We start from the raw sequence: 9,429 nt of genomic DNA, 5'->3' as shown, positions 1-9,429 counted from the left end.
AGAAAATAAAATATTTAAGGACAAGAGGAGAGAGAAAATGGTGAAAGAAGAAGAAGGATGAAAGGGAAGAAATTGATGACGCGTGGATTTCCATAAATATAAGAAGAGTGGGTCCATTTGAGATGGGGTGGTGAGGTAATGTGGATCCTTGACGACCAACATCGACATGTCACGCTCTTTTTTTTAAATGAGTCCCGTATGCCACCCTTCTTTGAAAAATTAATTTCTCTCCGTCTCATAATATCTCCATTTCTCCAACATCTCTCCATCTCCATCTCATAAATAATTTCTATTTGTGTTTTTTCACGGTTTATAAGAAACAAGAGAATAAAGTAGATGAAATACTTCGTTCATTAACAAAAGTGAAAAGTACAATTATAGACAATAGTTAAAGAGAGAAAATGAAGAAAAGTACATAGCATGTGTAAAATTCAAGAGTAATGTAAAATGAATTAAGTTAAAAAAGAGAGGGTAAAATGATCTTTACATATTATCCAAAAATAAAAACAGAAATAACATTTTGGCACTCCAAAATAAGAAAACAGGAAGTACATTATAGGATGGAGTACTTATGAATAAACTGATGCTTTGATTGTGTGGGAGTTCAAAGTCGTAAGGTCTTAAATACGAGTCTGGGCCGCACCCGTCACGGGAGAGTGCAAGTCCACCACTTTACAAAACCAAGGAGGTTCTACCTCAAAACCATATGGCAATAAGGGGAGTAGCCCTTTAGCCTTATATTGTGGTGGTAACTCTTGAATTCTTTCAATGTGGGATCATATTACCAATACACTCCATCTTTAGTGTTTTAGTATGGAACAAGAGAATGTTCACACGTGAATTGTTCATACGCTGAACATAAGGTATTAGTTTATCATCATTTTTAAGTACCTGACCTATAAAAACTGAATTTAAATAAGTTGTGAGGGTTGACTGTGCTCAAGGTAATGAAATAAAATAAAATAAAAACGAATACCAAATAAATCATGAAGGTATTCCTAATGCATTCAGTGGCGGATCTAGCCTTGGTCCTGCTGGGTCACGTGACCTAGCAGGAAAAAAAAAATTTAAATGGCACTTATTGGAAAATAAGATATAAACATTATTTTTGGTTATAAGTTAGCAATACAATCTTGTAGCTTAGTGGTTGAAGGGATTGGGACAAAGCCCAATTAGCAAGGCCCTAGCCATACAAGTCTTGAGTTCGAGCCTTATTACTTGTAATTTTTGTATTCCTTTTATCTTTTTGTTTTTTTGTTTTGTTTTTTTTTTTTTTTTGGAATTCCTTTTATCTTTTTGTTTTTTAGTTTTTTTTTTTCCTTCCTATGTTATGGTTATGTGATTTATTGATTTTCATGTGATTATTTCAATTTTTTCCTTCTTTTTTCATTTAATTCATTGTAGTAGCATTAGCTAGAAATAGAATATTTTTTTTTTTGGTTTTCCTTTTGAAATGATAATGAACTTATGATATTTGATTATCATGTGATTAATTTGATTATCCTTCAATGCTGTTATGTTTTGTGTTGTTGAGACATTACATTAAGTGGTTTTTCTAATTTGTGTTGTATATATTATGTTTGTATAATTAAATTGGGTATTGTGACTTAATTGGCTATAATATTCTAAAAACCACTTGGGTATAGAATAGATAAGTTGCAAAAAGATTGAATTAATCTATTTTTGACAATATTGGATTTTGTAATTAAATTGAAATTGTGACTTAATTTTCATAAAAAACATATGATATAACAAGTTTCTTTAGTCCCAAGCATCCTCCTCCACAAACTCATCGTCTATCACAAAATTCATCCACCTCCGGTATGCGGTCGATGAGTGATGATCGATATAGGTGACAGTGACCCATGACAGGCTAAAGTCGTATCACCTAATCAAAAGTAATTACCTAAGTCCTCTAACTAAAGTAGATAGGGAAGTAGGGTCGAATCCACAGGGAAACTGGTCTTTCTATTCCTAATTAATTATTATAATCCAAATTATTAAAGTAACCAATATTTGTTGTGATTATAAACTATACTACGAAGATTATGAGTAAAGAGAATAATTAAGGAAGAAATCAATAATAATAAAGCCTAGGGCATAGGTTCACTAATAAACAATATTCCAGGGTAAAACACAATAATCAATCATCAATGCATTAATTAATCAGATCATAAAGGGCTTTCGCTACGTATTACAATCACAGAATTAATTTACCGGTATTAAATCTCATCTCTCGAATCTCGACCTAACCATTTATAAATTAATCTGCCTATTGAAACTAAGCCTAAATATCAATTCTCATCTCTCGAATCTCGAATCAATATTGCTAAACTCATACAATTAAACCTGGCCAAATCTAATTGCATAGCAAATAAACAATCAATAGGAAATCAATTAAGCATTAATGATCAACAATCATAAAATTATCCTTTCATATTATTTATTAGATCCCCATAAACCCTAGAAGGAAGACTACTCAGACATAATTAAAACTAAGCAAAACATAATAATTAAACAAGACATGAAAGAAAAATAGAATGAATAAAATACTGAGATTAATTAAGAGAGAAATCGTACCAAGACGGCGGAATTACAATAGAGTTGAGGAACAAGAAAGAGAATAAAAGTCTAGAGAGAGAAAGTTGAGTAGAGAGAAGGAAGAGAATAAAAGCTAGAGTAATAATAATGAAGAAGAAGTCCTAATCTTGCCTAATAATAACACATTAATACTAAGCAAGACAATCTCCGCTAAACAAAACAAATCGGAAATCAAAACTCCCTAATTCTACACGCGCCCGGTCGGGCAAGGGGCCGCCCGACCGGGCCCGCCTTTTTCTCTCAGATGCTTTCTCGCGCCCGGCCGGGCAGTGGCTCGCCCGACCGGGCCCGCCTCCTTCCCTCAGATGTCTTCTCGCGCCCGGTCGGGCGCGTGCTCCGGGCGCGGGACCCTTCAAGGTGTTGCTCCGCCCCGCCCGGCCGGGCGCGCCTTCGGGCGGTGCTCTGGTGGTCCGGGCGAGGCTTCTTGGGTCTCGAGGCTCTTCCTTGGGCTCTCCAACTTGGCCCAAACGCCTCATATCTCCAAAACTGAGCCCTTAGTCACCGATTTGCTACCTCCAATCGGTCTTGGGCTATCGAACGTGGTCGCGGTCTTTCAATACTTGTAGATGTTCCTCGAAAAACCCGGGAAAATGCTCCAAGTACGCAAATTCCTACAAAACTCAAGCAAAACTACCAAAGCACTGGAAAACACAAATTAGTAATAAAAGTGGCTCGTAAGAGCCAAAAACACTACTAATTACGACCAAGGGACGGGGATAAATATATATATAAAATGAACACATCAAACTCCCCCAAGCCAAACCTTTGCTTGTCCCTAAGCAAAGGGCTCCTCAATGAACAATAAAACATGCCTCACCCCAATATAAAAAATCAAGCACAAACGATTCAAGGCAAATCAAGCGAGCATGCTTCAAAACCAACCAATCCTATCCATCTAATCACCCTTCCTCCCCAACAATTGTCAAGTAGAGCAAACCACAAGAGCATATAGAATTCAAGACTAGTGCTCACACACTCAACTCTCATTTATGTGGCGAGTAAAAGATGTACTCGATCGCTCTCCATCCCAACCCCGTTAATGTGAACAATGCCCTCCCAAACTCACAACACTCGTGTGTTTAAAAAGACATACACTCAACCTATTAGTCGACTCGAAATATGTCAAGTCATAATTTGCATTGATAAACAACACTTTCACATTTACACAACTCTATGCACAAGGTCAAAAGGTCTTTTAAGCTTGTAATGTAAGGCTAGGGTGAAAGGGTAGGATAAATTTGGGAATATGTGAGAGAAAAGCCTTGCTAAAAGGGAGCCATATCCTAATAAACCCATGATCAAATATAATGATCATAAACATCTCCAACAAAACTAACTCCAACACAAATCCACCAAATATACTCCAATCATAAAAACCAAACCCAATACTTACAAAATTTCACTCCCAAAAATATGATAATATAAACTAGAGTGAATAAACAAACTTTGAACTCAAAACTCAAATATTTACGTTGAAACTCAACTTTTTCTTTCTTTTCTTTTGATAAACCTTCACTTAGATAATTTGAACATGAAACACTTTTTTCCTTTTGCTCTTTTCTTCATTTTTTTCATTTTTTTTCTTTTTCATTAGAAGTTCACTTTCTTTTTTTTTTTTTTTTTAATTTCTCACTTTTTTTTCCTTGAACTTCTTTTTTTTTCCTTTTCATCACACTTTTATTTTTCAAATATATACACAATAAAACTCATCAAAATAAAAATATGATCAAGAACAAATAACTTCTCAAACCCACCCAAATTGTGCAAATAATGTGCACACTACAAACTCCCTCACCTCACTCACTAATAGCTCCCCCAAGCCAAGCTTGGGACTAGTAACCAATGGGGCAGACATGGCTTGTAATGTGGCTAAAAACAATAAAAAGTCAAGGCAACAACATGGGTAGCAAGAAGGGAACAAATGTATCTAAATAAATCTGAAGGCTACCTAAAAGAACAAATGCCTTCGTCCTCCACATGCGCATAATAGTGAGTTATGAAACACTACTCATAGTTGCAAACCAATACTCAAATTCATTGACATACCAGGAACTAATCACACATTCCTAACCAAATCAACTAGTCAAGCACTATATTCACAAGTAGTTGAACAAAATTGACGCACGTTTAGGAATCCAAGTAACTAAACTTCAAATCATGATCAACTAATCCACAATGCTCAAAATCAAATACCAAGAATCAAAACAATTTTTCTCAAGTATGGGGCACAGGGAAGCATGATTTACAGTTCATTGGTTCGTATTTTTTTTTTATTTTTTTGTTTTTTCAATTTTTTTTTTCTTCATATAAGGAAAGCAATAAACTAATCTAAAAAGCAATAAATCTAAACTAACAAAACACACCAAAAATAAACAAAAATAAAGAAAAAGGAAGAAGAAAAATATATACCAAATCCAAAAATCTTCCCCAAGCCAAGATCGGGCAATGTCCTCATTGGCTCGAAAGTAGCCCAGCTGGCTACTCTTCCTCATCCTGGTCCATCCGAGAGGACCCACCTGCTCCACCACTGGAACCTGCACCATCTGCACCAAAAGAGCTACCACCAAAATAGTTAGCTTGAAAAGTCCCCCCCGGCGGTCCCCCAAAAGGAATGTCCTGGCCGTACCCATGGAACGAGGAATAGTTTGTGTAAATACCATGGGCAGTGGGATCCCTATCGTATCCCTGAGGTGGGGGCTGGAACCAGTCTGGGTAAACAGCATCGTCGGGAATGTTGCCCCGACGAGCATAATCATCATAAATGGGGTAGAGTCCCCTACCCTGGTTCCTCTCTAGGTAGCCTAGCCTCTGGTCGACAGAACCAATCATCTGTCTGAACTCGGTCTGGGTCTGCTCTATGCGACCTATGGCCTGGCCAATACTCTGCAAGTCCCAAACTGGGTCAGAGTCACCGTGAGGGACGGAATGGGACTGTCGGGGTGGTGATGGTGGCTGTGGAATGGGTTGAACTACAAGCTGTGGTTGGGCCTGGGCCTGCTGTGGATCCTCACCCCTAGCATGGGCAACTAACAGGGCATAAGTGTAGGACTCTTGCCCTGGGGGAAAGGCGGTAAGGTCTGGGTTGGGTAAAGGAAAAATGGGCAAAGGTTGTTCAGTCCCTGTCCTAATGCACCAATGGGTGACCTGGTTCTCGTCTACCCGCAACCACCCAAGCTCCTCAAGGTACCTAGAGGTCATGTAGGTGTCGGGTCCCATGTTAGTCATCCGGTGGGGTCCACTCTCTACAAAACCGGCCTTCTTGATGGCTATCCTAGTGATAAGGCCACCAAGACGGATGGGGGTAGTGTGGTGGTTGCTGGTCGTAGCATGCCTACCTAGGTGGTGGATGATATACCGAGCTATGTTCAATTTCTCATACCCAAACATGTAATGGCCAATTACAGCTAGTTCATTGCTCTGACAGTTATGGGGTTCATTCCTACCTAGGAAACATACACCGGCAAATCTTTGCCACATTTTAGGGACGGGGTGGTGGATAGGCCTAGCACTAGCATGTTGTGCAGAAACATGAGGAATACCAGTCAAAGCTAAATACACATCCTCCATTTTAAACTCAGCATGCCATTGTCTGTTTAATTCCGGTTCCAGTTCAAACAATTTACAAAATTCCGCAAAAGAAAGAGTGATGTTTTTATTGTTAAGCCTAAAAATTAATTTTGGACCACTTTTATGGTTTTGAATAACAAGAGATGACAAGAATTCACAGGTTAATTCACGGTATGTCGAATAATGCATATCTACAAATTTGCGCATACCAATATCATTCAAAAATCTCTTAACAAAGCCATAAATACCTAAAGCCTCTAAAGTGGGACGGTGTAACCACCGTGAGGGAATTACCTCTCGTCCGTAGAGCACCTCCAATTTCTCCCGTTGCTCCGCCGTCGCGATCTTAATCGTCGGCCACTGAACGAGTTGAAGAGCCGGGTCATATTGTTGGGATGACCCGCTTGAGCTTCCCCCGAGAAAATTCCTCGCCCTTTTAGCCGCCATTATGAGTGGTCAAAAATTAAATTTTGTGGAGTTTGAAAATTTTTGATGTAGGAGTGTAGAGGATGAAGAGAGGAGTAAAAATATGTGAAAAGTTTTGGATTTGGGTAAGAGATGAAGGAGAAATTTTAGAGAGAAGTCAGAGAACAATAAGAGTTTTAGAGAGAGAAAGTGAAGGAAAAGAGAAAGAAAGAACGAAGAAAGAAGAAGGAGAAAGAAAAATAAAAGAAAGGTGGGGAAAGAATTAGGCGCGCCCGGCCGGGCGGCACGGGGCCCGGTCGGGCGATCTTGTCTGGGGAATTGTTTGTTCTCGCGCCCGGTCGGGCGCCATTTCGCCCCTCGCGCCCGGTCGGGCGTGTCCTTGCCCGGTCGGGCGATTTTTCTTTAAATCAAAGCCCTCTTCTCGCGCCCGGTCGGGCAAAGCTCCGTCCGGCCGGGCCAATTTAAAGTTCGTATACGTCAACTCTCGCGCCCGGTTGGGCGAAGCTCCGCCCGGCCGGGCCCGAGAGTAAGGTTTGACGATTCTACTTTCTTCAAATTTGGCTAACTCTTTTCCTGTAAACTGTACCAAAAAACTCATAAAACTCATTAAATTCCCTCCTCTCTCCTCTCATAAGAAAAAGAAGAGAAACAAAAATAAAAACAAGTAAAATACGGGTTGCCTCCCGCAAAGCGCTGGTTTATCTAGGTCCCGCACGACCTACTTACCATAGTTTTCTCAAGGTGAGCTGGAACTAGTCAGGTGTAGTAGTTCAACTGCACCAATCGTAGCCCCGTCATGATAAATCTTAAGCCTCTGACCATTTACCTTGAACTCATTACCATGCTCGTCAAACAACTCTACAGAACCGAACTTGTTGGCCCTTTTCACTGTGAAAGGACCCGACCACCTTGACTTCAACTTTCCTGGGAAAAGTTTAAGCCTAGAGTTGAACAACAACACCTTGTCACCCTCTTTGAATTCTCTCGGAAGGATCATCTTGTCGTGCCATCTCCTAGTCTTCTCCTTGTAGACTCGCGCATTATCATAGGCCATCAACCTAAACTCATCAAGCTGGTTAAGTTGTAGAAGCCTCTTTTCTCCCGCTAGCTTAGCGTCCAGATTGAGCTCTTTAATAGCCCAATATGCCTTGTACTCTAACTCCACCGGAAGATGACATGCTTTACCATACACAAGTCTATAGGGAGTGGTACCTATAGGGGTCTTAAATGCGGTTCTATATTCCCAAAGGGTGTCATCCAACTTATCGCTCCAATCTTTCCTAGATTTTGCTACCACCTTCTCTAAGATGACCTTAATCTCGCGATTAGACACTTCGACTTGGCCACTAGTTTGGGGATGGTAGGCTAGCCCTGTCCTATGGTAAACACCATACTTCTTTAGGAGGGTATCTAACTTCCGCTCATGAAAGTGGGATCCTCCGTCACTGATTATGGCTCTAGGCACTCCAAATCTAGGAAAAATAGTTTTCTTGAAAAGCCTATGGACCACCTTGGCATCATTGGTAGGAGTGGCAATGGCTTCTACCCACTTGGATACATAATCTACGGCGACTAGTATATAACGGTTCCCTCTAGAGGAAGGGAACGGTCCCATGTAATCAACACCCCAAACATCAAAAATTTCTACTTCCAAAATCCCAGTTTGAGGCATCTCGTGCCGCCGCGAAATGTTGTCGGTCCTCTGGCAAGAGTCACAAGCCTGCACAAAAATGTTAGCATCCTTGAACATGGTGGGCCAATAGAATCCTGACTCGTTTATCTTGGCCACTGTTTTAGAGGGACCATGATGTCCTCCATAAGGTGAAGTGTGGCAGCTAGTGAGAATACCATGTACCTCCCATTCGGGGACACACCTGCGAAATAATCCATCTGCACACTCACGAAACAAAAAAGGATCATCCCAAAAATAATGTTTAACATCATACAGGAATTTCTTTTTTTATTGGTAGGACAAGTCAAGAGGTAGAGTACCACCCACTAAATAATTTGCAAAATCGGCGTACCAGGGGTGTTGCTCTACAACTGCATACAGGTTGTCATCAGGGAATGAATCATCTATAGGGAGAAAATCCTTACCCTCATCATACCTGATTCGTGACAAGTGATCTGCCACAACGTTCTCTGCACCCTTTTTATCCCTTATTTCAATGTTGAAGTCCTGGAGCAAGAGAACCCACCGGAGTAGCCTAGGCTTTGATTCAGCTTTGGCTATCAGGTACTTTAAAGCTGCATGGTCAGTAAAAACAATAACTTTAGAACCAACTAGATATGATCTAAATTTTTCTAAAGCATAAATGACAGCTAAAAACTCCTTCTCCGTAGTGGCATAGTTGACTTGAGCCTCATCCAAAGTTTTACTAGCATAGTAGATAGCATGTAAAACTTTGTCCTTCCTCTGTCCAAGCACGGCTCCTAGAGCAAAATCGCTTGCATCACACATGATCTCGAAAGGAAGATTCCAATCGGGAGCACATATGATGGGTGCCGATATCAAAGCCTGCTTAATCCTGTTGAAAGACTCAAGACACTCATCAGTAAAAATAAAAGGGGCATCCTTAAGTAAAAGCTGAGTCAGTGGTTTGGCAATTTTAGAAAAATCTTTGATAAAACGGCGATAAAACCCCGCATGACCCAAGAAACTCCTAACTCCCTTAACATTAACTGGGGGAGGTAATTGCTCAATCACTGAAATTTTAGCTTTATCTACCTGTATGCCCTTATCAGATACAATATGACCTAGGACTACTCCCTCCGTCACCATAAAGTGACACTTCTCCCAATTTAAAACCAAGTTGCATTCTTCACATCTTTTAA

The sequence above is a fragment of the Chenopodium album genome, chromosome 17 (genome assembly GCF_948465745.1).
Source record: "Chenopodium album chromosome 17, dcCheAlbu1.1, whole genome shotgun sequence".
NCBI lineage: Eukaryota > Viridiplantae > Streptophyta > Magnoliopsida > Caryophyllales > Amaranthaceae > Chenopodium > Chenopodium album.
Note: the sequence above shows the minus strand (reverse complement) of the source record.